This window comes from Oncorhynchus gorbuscha, linkage group LG22 (genome assembly GCF_021184085.1).
Source record: "Oncorhynchus gorbuscha isolate QuinsamMale2020 ecotype Even-year linkage group LG22, OgorEven_v1.0, whole genome shotgun sequence".
Taxonomy (NCBI): Eukaryota; Metazoa; Chordata; class Actinopteri; order Salmoniformes; family Salmonidae; genus Oncorhynchus; species Oncorhynchus gorbuscha.
The window spans coordinates 47,873,399-47,888,802 of NC_060194.1; the positions used below are offsets into that span (position 1 = coordinate 47,873,399).

Sequence of the window (15,404 nt, forward strand, 5' to 3'; positions counted from 1 at the left end):
ATATTACCTAGACAACATGCACCTGTATACTGTATAGTCAGTATATTACCTAGACCACATACACCTGTATACTGTATGAGTCATTAGTATATTACCTAGACCACATACACCTGTATACTGTATAGTCAGTATATTACCTATACCACATACACCTGTATATAAAGCATTAGTCAGTATATTACCTATACCACATACACCTGTATACTGTATAGTCAGTATATTAACTAGACCACATACACCTGTATACTGTAAAGTGAGTACATTAGTCAGTCAGATATATTACCTAGATCACATACACCTGTATACTGTATAGTCAGTATATTACCTATACCACATACACCTGTATACTGTATAGTCAGTATATTACCTAGATCACATACACCTGTATACTGTATAGTCAGTATATTACCTATACCACATACACCTGTATACTGTATAGTCAGTATATTACCTAGACCACATACACCTGTATACTGTAAAGTGATCACATACACCTGTACATTAGTCAGTATATTACCTAGATCACATACACCTGTATACTGTATAGTCAGTATATTACCTATACCACATACACCTGTATACTGTATAGTCAGTATATTACCTAGATCACATACACCTGTATACTGTATAGTCAGTATATTAACTATACCACATACACCTGTATACTGTATAGTCAGTATATTACCTATCACATACACATACACCTGTATAGTCAGTATATTAACTAGACCACATACACCTTTATAGTCAGTATATTACCTAGATCACATACACCTGTATACTGTATAGTCAGTATATTATCTAGACAACATGCACACACAGCAGAAAAGTTGACACAGAGAAATGCAGTGCACATAGACACACACTCAAACATCACCTGCATAACAAGCAGGGCAAACACACACACACACACGCACGCACGCACGCACGCACGCACGCACGCACGCACGCACGCACGCACGCACGCACGCACGCACACACACACACACACACACACACACACACACACACACACACACACACACACACACACACACACACACACACACAGAGAGCGCAGCACCACATAAACAAAGAGATTGCAGAAATACAGGTGGAAGAAAACCTCCTATCTCTGCCTCCTCTGAGAGCCAATCAGAAACCTCCTATCTCTGCCTCCTCTGAGAGCCAATCAGAACGACAAATTCAACAGATGCAAAACAAAGCTACTGATGGAGCGAAAGTTACTCCAACTCCCTTCCTCCCTCACCTCTCTTCTTCTCCCCTCCCCTCCCCCGCTCCCCCCCTCTCTGCTCCCCTCCTCTCCCTTCTCTTCTTCTCCCCCTCCCCTCCTGCTCCCCTCTCCCTTCTCTTCTCCCCTCCCCCTCTCTGCCCCCTCCTCTCCCTTCTCTTCTTCTCCCTCCCCCGCTCCCCCTCCTCTCTCCTCCTCTCCTTCTCTTCTTCTCCCCTCCCCCGCCCCCCTCTCTGCTCCCCTCCTCTCCCTTCTCTTCTTCTCCCCTCCCCTGCTCCCCCCTCTCTGCTCCCCTCCTCTCCCTTCTCTGCTTCTCTCCTCTCCTCTGCCCCCTCCCTCCCTCCCTCTCCCTTATTTGCTCCCCTCTTCTCCCTCCCTCCTCTCCTCTCCCTTTCACCCCTCTCTTCTCTCCTCCCTTACATTCCCCTCTTCTTCTCTCATCCCCCCTCTTCTTCTCCCCTCCCTCATCTCTACCTCCCTCCTCACCTCTCCCTTTTACTCACCTCTCTTCTTCTCCCCTCCCCTCCTCTCCATTTCTCCCCCTCTCGCAATTCCTCTAACTTCCTTCCTCACATAACTTTTTCTCTTTCCCTTCCTCTCTACCCCCCCCCCCTCCCCCATCGCTCCACCTGAGCTACAGTGAGAATATTGAATGAAAGGCCCTGCCAGCGCGTGTGTGTCAGCTAGCCAGTCAGTCACCCAGGGAGAGAGAGGAGAGAGCAGCCCAGCCAGAGGCTTTGATCCCTGGGTGTGATGACAGGGCCTGGGGCCTGGAGGGCTGGAGCTGCCGGAGAGATCTTCCACTGATTTCTGTCTATCTATTTTATCTACCATCTATAATCCTGTCCTGTCTATTTGACTGATGCTGAAGATTTACAAAGCTATGGGATTTTTTATATTTTTTATTATTTGTCATTATTGACTATATATTTATCCTATACCTTCAGAACCAGGTACTGCAGTGACACCTCTTGCACTGAGAATCAGTGTCTTGGACCACGGCACCACTCGGGAGCTACCCCTTGACCTATTCCACATTCTGTTTTGTTACAGCATGAATTCAAAATGGATTAAATACCTTTTTTCCCCCTCACCCATCTACACACAATACCCTATCATGACAAAGTGAAAACATGTTTTGTGACATTTTTGCAAATTCATTGAAAATGAAACACAGAAATATCTAATTTACATAAGTATTCACACCCCTTAGTCAATACTTTATAGAAGCACCTTTGGTAGAGATTAAAGCTGTGAGTCTTTCTGGGTAAGTCTCGAAGAGATTTCCACACCTGGATTGAGCAACATTTACCAAATATTATTTTCAAAATTCTTCAAACTCTGTCAAATGGGTAGTTGATCATTGCTAGACAGACGTTTTCACGTCTTGCCGTAGATTTTCAAGTAGATTTCAGTCAATACTGTAACTAGTCCACTCAGGAACATTCACTGTTTTCTTGGTAAGTTTACTCCTGTCACGTTCTGACCTTTATTTCCTTTGTTTTGTCTTTATTTAGTATGGTCAGGGCGTGAGTTGGGGTGGGCAGTCTATGTGTGTTTTTCTATATTTAGTATGGTCAGGGCGTGAGTTGGGGTGGGCAGTCTATGTGTGTTTTTCTATATTTAGTATGGTCAGGGGCGTGAGTTGGGGTGGGCAGTCTATGTTTGTTTTTCTATGATTTGGGGATTTCTATGTTTTGGCCTAGTATGGTTCTCAATCAGAGGCAGGTGTCATTAGTTGTCTCTGATTGAGAATCATACTTAGGTAGCCTGGGTTGCACTGTTTGTTTGTGGGTGATTGTCTATGCTAGTTGCTTGTGGTCAGCACAGGTCTCATTATAGCTTCACGGTCGTTATTTGTTTATGGTTTTTGTATTCAGTGTTCAGTACTTTCTTTAATTAAATATTCATCATGAACACACACCACGCCACATTTTAGTCCTCCGACCTCTTCATCTGAAGAGGAGGAAGACCGTGACAACTCCAGTGTAGGTTTGGCCTTGTGTTTATAGGTTATTGTCCTACTGCAAGAAATGTGGCAAAGCAATTCATTGTTGCAAACAGGAAGCATGTCTTGGAATATCTTTTATCTGTACAGACTTCCTTCTTTTCACTCTGTCATTTAGGTTAGTATTGCGGAGTAATTACAGCGTTGTTGATCCCATCCTCAGTTTTCTGCTATCACAGCCATACAACTCTGTAACTGTTGGCCTCATGGTGAAAATCCCTGAGAGGTTTCCTTCCTCTCTGGCAACTGAGTTAGGAAGGACGCCTGTATCTTTGTATTGACTGGGTGTATTGATACACCATCCAAAATGTAATGAATAACTTCACCGCTCAGAGGGATATTCAATGTCTGTTTTTTATTTTATTTTTGCCCATCGCCCAATAGGTGCCCTTCTTTGCAAGGAATTTGGAAACCTCTCTGTTCTTAGTGGTTGAAATTCACTGCTCGACTGAGGGACCTTACAGATAATTGTATGTGTGGGGTACAGAGATGAGGGACCTTACAGATAACTGGGGTGTATACAACACTATCTAATCTATCCAATATATCATATCTATCCTACCTATCCTATCCTACCTATCCTATCCATCCTATCCTATCCTACCTATCCTATCCTACCTATCCTATCCTATCCTACCTATCCTATCCTACCTATCCTATCCTACCTATCCTATCCTATCCTACCTATCCTATCCTACCTATCCTATCCTACCCATCCTATCCTATCCTACCTATCCTATCCTACCTATCCTATCCTATCCTACCTATCCTATCCTATCATATCCTATCCTATCCTATCCTATCCTACCCATCCTATCCTATCCTACCTATCCTATCCTACCCATCCTATCCTATCCTATCCTATCCTATCCTATCCTATCCTATCCATCATATCCTATCCTACCCATCCTATCCTATCCTATCCTATCCATCCTATCCTATCCTATCCTATCCATCCCATCCCATCCTATCCTATCTGTCATATCCTATCCTATCCATCCTATCCTATCCTATCCTATCCATCATATCCATCCTATCCTATCCTATCCTATCCTATCCTATCCTATCCATCCTATCCTATCCCATCTGTCATATCCTATCCTATCCATCCTATCCTATCCTATCCTATCCATCCTATCCTATCCCATCTGTCATATCCTATCCTATCCATCCCATCCCATCCTATCCCATCTGTCATATCCTATCCTATCCATCCTATCCTATCCTATCCTATCCATCATATCCATCCTATCCTATCCTATCCTATCCTATCCTATCCTATCCTATCCATCCTATCCTATCCCATCTGTCATATCCTATCCTATCCATCCTATCCTATCCTATCCATCCTATCCTATCCATCCTATCCTATCCCATCTGTCATATCCTATCCTATCCATCCTATCCTATCCTATCCATCCTATCCTATCCATCCTATCCTATCCTATCCTATCCTATCCTATCCTATCCATCCTATCCTACCCATCCTATCCTATCCTACCCATCCTATCCTATCCTACCTATCCTATCCTACCCATCCTATCCTATCCTATCCATCCTATCCTATCCTATCCTATCCATCATATCCTATCCTATCATATCCTATCCTATCATATCCTATCCTATCCTACCCATCCTATCCTATCCTACCCATCCTATCCTATCCTATCCATCCCATCCCATCCTATCCTATCCCATCTGTCATATCCTATCCTATCCTATCCTATCCTATCCTATCCATCATATCCTATCCTATCATATCCTATCCTATCCTATCCTATCCTACCCATCCTATCCTACCTATCCTATCCTACCCATCCTATCCTATCCTATCCTATCCATCCCATCCTATCCTATCCTATCCTATCCTATCCTATCCTATCCTACCCATCCTATCCAATATATAATTTCCTATCCAATGTATCCTATTCTATCCTATCCTACCCATCCTATCCTATCCTATCCTATCCTATCCTATCCTATCCTATCCTATCCTATCCTATCCTATCCTACCTATCCTATCCTATCCCATCTGTCATATCCTAACCTTGTCATGTTTTGTCTTATTTTGTCTTGTCATTTTGCTTTTCCCTCTGTTCGTTTTCCCCCTGCTGGTCTTTTTAGGTTCGTTCCCCTTTTTCTCTCTCTCTTCCTCTCTCTCTTCTCTCTATCGTTCCGTTCCTGCTCCCAGCTGTTCCTATTCCCCTAATCAATCATTTAGTCTTCCCACACCTGTTCCCTATCCTTTTCCCTGATTAGAGTCCCTATTTCTCCCCTTGTTTTCCGTTTCTGCCCTGTCGGATCCTTGTCTATTGTTCACCGTGCTGTGTCTGTGTATCGCCCTGTCGTGTCGTGTTTCCCTCAGATGCTGCGTGGTGAGCAGGTGTCTGAGTCTGCTACGTTCAAGTGCCTTCCCGAGGCAACCTGCAGTTCTTGATCGAGTCTCCAGTCTGTTCTCGTCATTACGAGTGGAATTATGTCTTATGATTGTAGAATTACTTTACTGGATTAAAGACTCTGTTTTCGCCAAGTCGCTTTTGGGTCCTCATTCACCTGCATGACAGAAGGATCCGACCAGTATGGACCCAGCGACTATGGATTCTCTCTACTCTACTCTCGAGTTCCAGGGAGCGATGCTTGGCAGACACGAGCAGGAATTGTCTGCTGCTCGGCATGCCGTTGAGACCCTGGCCGCTCAGGTCTCCGACCTCTCAGGACAGTATCAGAGTCTTCGTCTCGTGCCACCAGCTACTTCCGGGTCTTCCGAGCCTCCGGAACCTAGGGTTAATAACCCACCATGTTATTCTGGGCAGCCCACTGAGTGCCGCTCCTTTCTCACCCAGTGTGATATAGTGTTCTCTCTCCAACCCAACACATACTCAAGAGAGAGAGCTCGGATTGCCTACGTCATATCACTCCTTACTGGTCGGGCTCGGCAGTGGGGCACAGTTATCTGGGAGGCAAGCGCTGAGTGTACTAACAATTATCTGAACTTTAAAGAGGAGATGATAAGGGTTTTTGATCGTTCAGTTTTTGGGAAAGAAGCTTCTTGGTCCCTGTCTTCCCTATGTCAAGGTAATCGATCCATAACGGATTACTCTATAGAGTTTCGCACTCTTGCTGCCTCCAGTAACTGGAACGAGCAGGCGTTGCTCGCTCGTTTTCTGGAGGGACTCCACGCTAAGGTTAAGGATGAGATTCTCTCTCGGGAGGTTCCATCCAGCGTGGATTCTTTGATTGAACTCGCTATTCGCATTGAACGACGGGTAGATCTTCGTCACCGAGCTCATAGAAGAGAGCTCGCGTTAACTGTGTCTCCCCTCTCTCGGACACTACCATCTTTCCCCACTGACTCAGGTGTTGAGCCCATGCAGCTGGGGGGTATTCGCATCTCGACTAAGGAGAGGGAACGGAGAATCACCAACCGCCTCTGTCTCTATTGCAGTTCCGCTGGTCATTTTGTCATTTCATGTCCAGTTAAAGGCCAGAGCTCATCAGTAAGCGGAGGGCGACTGATAAGCGCTACTAGACGGTCCTCTCCGTCAAGTACCTGTACTACTTTACCGGTCCATCTACGCTGGACCGGATCGGCAGCTTCCTGCAGTGCATTAATAGACTCTGGGGCGGAGGGCTGTTTTATGGACGAAGCCTGGGCTCGGGAACATGACATTCCTCTCAGACAGTTAGGGAGCCCACGGTCATGTTCGCCTTGGATGGTAGTCCTCTCCCCAGTATATTATGTGAAACACTACCTTTAACCCTCACTGTATCTGGTAACCATAGTGAGACCATTTCTTTTTTGATTTTTTGTTCACCTTTTACACCTGTTGTTTTGGGTCATCCCTGGCTAGTGTGTCATAATCCTTCTTTTGATTGGTCTAGTAATTCTATCCTTTCCTGGAACGTTTCTTGTCATGTGAAGTGTTTAATGTCTGCTATTTCTCCTGTTTGTTCTGTCCCTCTTCTCAGGAGGAACCTGGTGATTTGACAGGAGTGCCGGAGGAATATCATGGTCTGCGCACGGTCTTCAGTCGGTCCAGAACCAACTCCCTTCCTCCTCACCGGTCGTATGATTGTTGTTCTGATCGCTTCAAGAAGCGTTTTGCATCCGCTCCTATCCTTGTTGCACCTGACGTCACTAAACAGTTTATTGTTGAGGTTGACGCGTCGGGGGTGGGCGTGGGAGCCATTCTGTCCCAGCGCTCCGATACTGACGATGGGGTCCACCCTTGTGCGTATTTTCTCATCGCCTGTCACCGTCGGAACGTAACTATGATGTGGCTAATCACAACTGCTCGCCATCCGTTTAGCCCTAGGCAAATGGCGATAGTGGTTGGAGGGGGCGACCGTTCCTTTTGTCGTTTGGACTGACCAAAAGAACCTTGAGTACATCCGTTATGCCAAACGACTGAATGCGCGTCATGCTCGTTGGGCGTTGTTTTTCGCTCGTTTCGAGTTCGTTATTTCTTATTGCCCGGGTACTAAGAACACCAAGCCTCATGCTTTATCCCGTCTCTTTAGTTCTGCTGTGGCTTCTACCGATCCCGAGGGGATCCTTCCTGTTGGGCGTGTTGTCGGGTTGACAGTCTGGGGAATTGAAAGACAGGTTAAGCAAGCACTCACGCACACTGCGTCGCCGCGCGCTTGTCCTAGTAACCTTCTTTTCGTTCCTGTTTCTACTCGTCTGGCTGTTCTTCAGTGGGCTCACTCTGCCAAGTTAGCTGGCCATCCCGGCGTTCGGGGTACGCTTGCTTCTATTCGCCAGCGGTTTTGGTGGCCTACTCAGGAGCGTGACACGCGCGTTTCGTGGCTGCGTGTTCAGACTGCGCGCAGAAGAAGTCTGGTAATTTTTTTCTGCTTCTGCTCCTGGTCTTGCTGGGTCTCAGTCTGTTCCCTGCCATCGCATCTCTCCTGTTCTTGTTCCTGCCCTTGCTGTGTCTCAGTCTGTCCCTAGTTGTTACTCTCCTGGCCTGTTTGGTCCTGTTTGCTCTAAAGCTTTCAGTTCTCTACCCGTGTCTCATTTTTTTTTTTAGAGTAGTACCCTAGTTTCCCTTATCGTTTTTCTTACGGTCCTGAGGAGAGGAGTTGGGTTCTTTCTCGGGACGTGCTGGACCGTTTGTGATCTATGATTTCCTCCGTTGCCGCCAGTGTTCCTCCTCGAGAGCGCCAGGAGGCGCTCGGTGAGTGGGGGGGTACTGTCATGTTTTGTCTTATTTTGTCTTGTCATTTTGCTTTTCCCTCTGTTCGTTTTCCCCCTGCTGGTCTTTTTAGGTTCGTTCCCCTTTTTCTCTCTCTCTTCCTCTCTCTCTTCTCTCTATCGTTCCGTTCCTGCTCCCAGCTGTTCCTATTCCCCTAATCAATCATTTAGTCTTCCCACACCTGTTCCCTATCCTTTTCCCTGATTAGAGTCCCTATTTCTCCCCTTGTTTTCCGTTTCTGCCCTGTCGGATCCTTGTCTATTGTTCACCGTGCTGTGTCTGTGTATCGCCCTGTCGTGTCGTGTTTCCCTCAGATGCTGCGTGGTGAGCAGGTGTCTGAGTCTGCTACGTTCAAGTGCCTTCCCGAGGCAACCTGCAGTTCTTGATCGAGTCTCCAGTCTGTTCTCGTCATTACGAGTGGAATTATGTCTTATGATTGTAGAATTACTTTACTGGATTAAAGACTCTGTTTTCGCCAAGTCGCTTTTGGGTCCTCATTCACCTGCATGACAATCCTATCCTATCCTATCTATCCTACCCATCCTATCCTATCCTATCCATCCAATCCTATCCTATCCTATCCTATCCATCATATCCTATCCTATCCTATCCATCATATCCTATCCTATCCTATCCTATCCTATCCTATCCTATCCTATCCATCCTATCCATCCTATCCTATCCATCCTATCCTATCCTATCCTATCCATCCTATCCTATCCTATCCTATCCTATCCATCCTATCCTATCCTATCCAATCCTATCCTATCCTATCCTATCCTATCCTATCCTATCATATCCTATCCTATCCTACCTATCCTATCCTATCCTATCCATCCTATCCTATCCTACCCATCCTATCCAATATATAATTTCCTATCCAATGTATCCTATCATATCTATCCTATCCGTGATATTGACAATGTTTTTGTCCTTGAAGCGATGTGTGTGTCTGAGGTTGTGATTCCTTGTGTGTACGAGTGTGTGTGTGTGTGCGTTGGCGCATGTCCTTATGTGTGTCTTTGTGTGTCTTTGTGTGTCTTTGTGTGTGTGTGTGTGTGTGTGTGTGTGTGTGTGTGTGTGTGTGTGTGTGTGTGTGTGTGTGTGTGTGTGTGTGTGTGTGTGTGTGTGTGTGTGTGTGTGTGAGTGTGTGTGTGTGTGTGTGTGTGTGTGTGTGTGTTCCGGGCCTTTTGTAGACACACAAAGTAATTCTTGTATTTTTCTGGGAATCTAATTCACAGACTCAAGATCCTGTTCAAGGAATCTACCTTCAGATGCTGTCTATTTCACAGTCCATTTCAGACAATGCACTAACTCCCATAAATTGTTTGTGTGTGTTTGTGTGTGTGTGTGTGTGTGTGTGTGTGTGTGTGTGTGTGTGTGTGTGTGTGTGTACCTGTGCAGGGTCGACGTCATTGAGCATCACTATGGAGGTGCAGTGGTAGTCCAACACCAGCCTCCAGAAATCCTTCACTGTGTTGGGTAGAGGATGCTGGGTCACGATGAACGCTGACGCTGCTTATAACTCTACATGAGGGACGGAGAGAGGTAGAGCGGGAGGGGGAGGGAGGGGGAGAGAGGGAGGGGGAGAGAGGCAGGGAGGGAGGGGTAGGGAGGGGGAGGGAGGGTAGGAGGGGGTAGGGAGGGGGAGAGAGGGAGGGGGAGGGAGGTAGGGGTAGGGGTAGGAGGGAGAGAGGATGGGGAGAGAGGCAGGGAGGGGTAGGGAGGGGGAGAGAGGGAGGGAGGGTAGGGAGAGAGGCATGGAGGGGTAGGGGTGGGGGGAGGGAAGGAGGGGGTAGAGAGAGAGGGATGGAGGGGGTAGGGGTAGGGAGAGAGAGGGATGGAGGGGGTAGGGAGAGAGGCATGGAGGGGGTAGGGGAGGGATGGAGGGTAGAGAGAGGGGATGGAGGGGTAGGGAGAGAGAGGGATGGAGGGGGTAGAGAGAGAAAGAGAGGAGGCAGGGAGGGGGTAGAGAGAGAGGGATGGAGGGGGGAGAGAGGAAGAGAGAGAGGCATGGAGGGGTAGAGAGGATGGAGGGGGTAGAGAGAGAGGATGGAGGGGTAGAGAGAGAGAGGTAGAGAGAGAAAGAGAGAGAGGCATGGAGGGGTGGAGAGAGAGGGGATGGAGGGGGTAGAGAGAGAGGATGGAGGGGTTAGAGAGAGAGAGGTAGAGAGAGAAAGAGAGAGAGGCATGGAGGGGGTAGGGAGTGAGGAGGGATGGAGGGGGTAGAGAGAGAGGTAGAGAGAGAAAGAGAGAGAGGGATGGAGGGGGTAGGGAGAGAGGATGGAGGGGCAGAGAGAGAGAGGGGATGGAGGGGGTAGAGAGAGAGAGGATGGGAGGGTAGAGAGAGAGAGAGAGGCATGGAGGTAGGGAGAGAGAGGGATGGAGGGGTAGAGAGAGAGGCATGGAGGGGGGTGGGGAGAGAAAGGATGGAGGGGGTAGAGAGAGAGGGAGATGGAGGGGGTAGAGAGAGAGGGATGGAGGGGGGTAGGGAGAGAGAGGGATGGAGGTGGGGTAGAGAGAGAGGCATGGAGGGGTAGGGAGAGAAAGGGATGGAGGGGGGTAGGGGAGAGAAAGGGATGGAGGGGGTAGAGAGAGAAAGAGAGAGGCATGGAGGGGGGTAGGGAGAGAAAGGGATGGAGGGGATAAGAGAGAGAGGGATGGAGGGGTAGAGAGAGAAAGAGAGAGAGGCATGGAGGGGGTAGGGAGAGAGGGATGGAGGGGGTAGGGAGAGAGAGGCATGGGGGGTAGGGAGAGAAAGGGATGGAGGGGTAGAGAGAGAGGGGATGGGAGGGGGTAGAGAGAGAGGGATGGAGGGGGTAGGGAGAGAGAGTGATGGAGGGGGTAGAGAGAGAGAGGGATGGAGGGGGTAGAGAGAGAGAGGGATGGGAGGGGGATGGAGGGGGTAGAGAGAGAGAGGGATGGAGGGGATAAGAGAGAGAGGGATGGAGGGGGTAGAGAGAGAAAGAGAGAGAGGCATGGAGGGGGTAGGGAGAGAGAGGGATGGAGGGGGTAGGGAGAGAGAGGCATGGGGGGATAGGGAGAGAAAGGGATGGAGGGGTAGAGAGAGAGGGGGATGGAGGGGGTAGAGAGAGAGGGATGGAGGGGGTAGGGAGAGAGAGTGATGGAGGGGGTAGAGAGAGAGAGGGATGGAGGGGTAGAGAGAGAGAGGGATGGAGGGGGATGGAGGGGGTAGAGAGAGAGAGGGATGGAGGGGGATGGAGGGGGTAGAGAGAGAGAGGGATGGAGGGGATGGAGGGGTAGAGAGAGAGGGATGGAGGGGGTAGAGAGAGAGAGGATGGAGGGGGTAGAGAGAGAGAGGGATGGAGGGGGTAGAGAGAGAGAGGGATGGAGGGGGTAGAGAGAGAGAGAGATTGAATTCCATAGATGTACCATATACCAGTGTGTGTGCGTGTTAGTGTGAGTGTGTATGTATGTGTATGTGTGTGTGTGTGTTAGTGTGTGTGTGTGTGTGTGTGTGTTAGTGTGTGTGTTAGTGTGTGCGTGCGTGTATGTGTGACATACGTCCATAAGAGCAGCGTTGATGTAGTTGGAGCTCTCTCCATCGATGGTGATGAGGAAGGGCAGACAGCGGTCAGGAGGAAGAACATCCATACAGCGGTTCTTCTCGTGGTTCCTGGGGAGCAGGGCGATACTACAGTCCTCCACCCGCAACGTAGGAGTCACCATGTTCAGAGTCTGGAGAGAGAGACAGTAGAGGTTACAGGGGGTTACAGTGGGTTACAGTGGGTTACAGTGGGTTACAGGGGGTTACAGTGGGTTACAGTGGGTTACAGGGGGTTACAGTGGGTTACAGGGGTTACCGTGGGTTACAGGGGGTTACAGGGGGTTACCGTGGGTTACAGGGGTTACCGTGGGTTACAGGGGTTACCGTGGGTTACCGTGGGTTACAGGGGGTTACCGTGGGTTACAGGGGTTACCGTGGGTTACAGGGGGTTACCGTGGGTTACAGGGGGTTACCATGGGTTACCGTGGGTTACAGGGGGTTACCGTGGGTTACAGGGGGTTACCGTGGGTTACAGGGGGTTACCGTGGGTTACAGGGGGTAACCATGGGTTACAGGGGTTACCGTGGGTTACAGTGGGTTACAGGGGGTTACCGTGGGTTACAGGGGTTACCGTGGGTTACAGGGGGTTACCGTGGGTTACAGGGGGTTACTGTGGGTTACAGGGGGTTACCGTGGGTTACAGGGGGTTACAGGGGTTACCGTGGGTTACAGGGGGTTACCGTGGGTTACAGGGGGTTACTGTGGGTTACAGGGGGTTACCGTGGGTTACAGGGGGTTACCGTGGGTTACAGTGGGTTACAGTGGGTTACCGTGGGTTACAGGGGGTTACCGTGGGTTACAGGGGGTTACAGGGGGTTACAGGGGGTTACAGGGGGTTACCGTGGGTTACAGGGGGTTACCGTGGGTTACAGGGGGTTACAGGGGGTTACAGGGGGTTACAGTGGGTTACAGGGGTTACAGGGGGTTACAGGGGGTTACCGTGGGTTACAGGGGGTTACTGTGGGTTACAGGGGGTTACCGTGGGTTACAGGAAATTTAAAAACAAAGGAGTTCATGTATGATGATGACTCTAGTTTCCCTGTAATGTCTCATTGAAGATCCCTGTAATGTCTCATTGAAGATCCCTGTAATGTCTCATTGAAGATCCCTGTAATGTCTCATTGAAGATCCCTGTAATGTCTCATTGAAGATCCCTGTAATGTCTCATTGAAGATCCCTGTAATGTCTCATTGAAGATCCCTGTAATGTCTCATTGAAGATCCCTGTAATGTCTCATTGAAGATCCCTGTAATGTCTCATTGAAGATCCCTGTAATGTCTCATTGAAGATCCCTGTAATGTCTCATTGAAGATCCCTGTAATGTCTCATTGAAGATCCCTGTAATGTCTCATTGAAGATCCCTGTAATGTCTCATTGAAGATCCCTGTAATGTCTCATTGAAGATCCCTGTAATGTCTCATTGAAGATCCCTGTAATGTCTCATTGAAGATCCCTGTAATGTCTCATTGAAGATCCCTGTAATGTCTCATTGAAGATCCCTGTAATGTCTCATTGAAGATCCCTGTAATGTCTCATTGAAGATCCCTGTAATGTCTCATTGAAGATCCCTGTAATGTCTCATTGAAGATCCCTGTAATGTCTCATTGAAGATCCCTGTAATGTCTCATTGAAGATCCCTGTAATGTCTCATTGAAGATCCCTGTAATGTCTCATTGAAGATCCCTGTAATGTCTCATTGAAGATCCCTGTAATGTCTCATTGAAGATCCCTGTAATGTCTCATTGAAGATCCCTGTAATGTCTCATTGAAGATCCCTGTAATGTCTCATTGAAGATCCCTGTAATGTCTCATTGAAGATCCCTGTAATGTCTCATTGAAGATCCCTGTAATGTCTCATTGAAGATCCCTGTACTGTCTCATTAAAGATCCCTGTAGTCCTTCATTAACGGTCCCTGTAATGTCTCATTGAAGATCCCTGTAATGTCTCATTGAAGATCCCTGTAATGTCTCATTGAAGATCCTTGTAATGTCTCATTGAAGATCCCTGTAATGTCTCATTAAAGATCCCTGTAATGTCTTCATTGAAGATCCCTGTACGTTCAATCTCATTGACGGTCCCTGCAATGTCTCATTGAAGATCCCTGTAATGTCTCATTGAAGATCCTTGCAATGTCTCATTGAAGATCCCTGTAATGTCTCATTGAAGATCCCTGTAATGTCTCATTGAAGATCCCTGTAATGTCTCATTAAAGATCCCTGTAATGTCTCATTAAAGATCCCTGTAATGTCTCATTGAAGATCCCTGTAATGTCTCATTGGAAGGTCCCTGTAATGTCTCACAAAAGATCCCTGTAATGTCTCATTGAAGATCCCTGTAATGTCTCATTAAAGATCCCTGTAATGTCTCATTGAACCCTGCAATGTCTCATTGACGGTCCCTGCAATGTCTCATTCAAGATCCCTGTAATGTCTCATTGAAGATCCCTTGCAATGTCTCATTCAAGGTCCCTGAATGTCTCATTAAATATCCCTGTAATGTCTCATTGAAGATCCTGTGGTCTCATTAAAGATCCCTGGGTAATGTCTCATTGAAGATCCCTGTAATGTCTCATTAAAGATCCCTGTAATGTCTCATTCAAGATCCCTGTAATGTCTCATTGAAGATCCCTGTAATGTCTCATTGAAGATCCCTGCAATGTCTCATTCAAGATCCCTGTAATGTCTCATTGAAGATCCCTGCAATGTCTCATTCAAGATCCCTGTACGAGATAGGATCTCATTCATATGGTCCCTAATGTCTCATTCAAGATCCCTGTAATGTCTCATTCAAGATCCCTGGAGCCTAATGTCTCATTCAAGATCCCTGTAATGTCTCATTAAAGATCCCTGTAATGTCTCATTGAAGATCCCTGTAATGTCTCATTGAAGATCCCTGTAATGTCTCATTGAAGATCCCTGCAATGTCTCATTGAAGATCCCTGTAATGTCTCATTGAAGATCCCTGTAATGTCTCATTGAAGATCCCTGTAATGTCTCATTGAAGATCCCTGCAATGTCTCATTGAAGATCCCTGTAATGTCTCATTGAAGATCCCTGTAATGTCTCATTGAAGATCCCTGCAATGTCTCTCATTGAAGATCCCTGTAATGTCTCATTGAAGATCCCTGTAATGTCTCATTGAAGATCCCTGTAATGTCTCATTGAAGATCCCTGTAATGTCTCATTGAAGATCCCTGTAATGTCTCATTGAAGATCCCTGGCAATGTCTCATTGAAGATCCCTGTAATGTCTCATTGAAGATCCTGTAATGTCTCATTGAAGATCCCTGTAATGTCTCATTGAAGATCCCTGTAATGTCTCATTGAAGATCCCTGTAATGTCTCATTGAAGATCCCTGTAATGTCTCATTGAAGATCCCTGTAATGTCTCATTGAAGAT

At 47.4% G+C, this 15,404-nt stretch overlaps 1 pseudogene; it reads right to left on the minus strand.

Moving 5' to 3' along the window:
• The window catches only part of LOC124009875, a 34,028-nt pseudogene extending 21,893 nt beyond the window's left edge, over nt 1-12,135 (minus strand).
• Nucleotides 12,136-15,404: the final 3,269 nt, after the last annotated feature.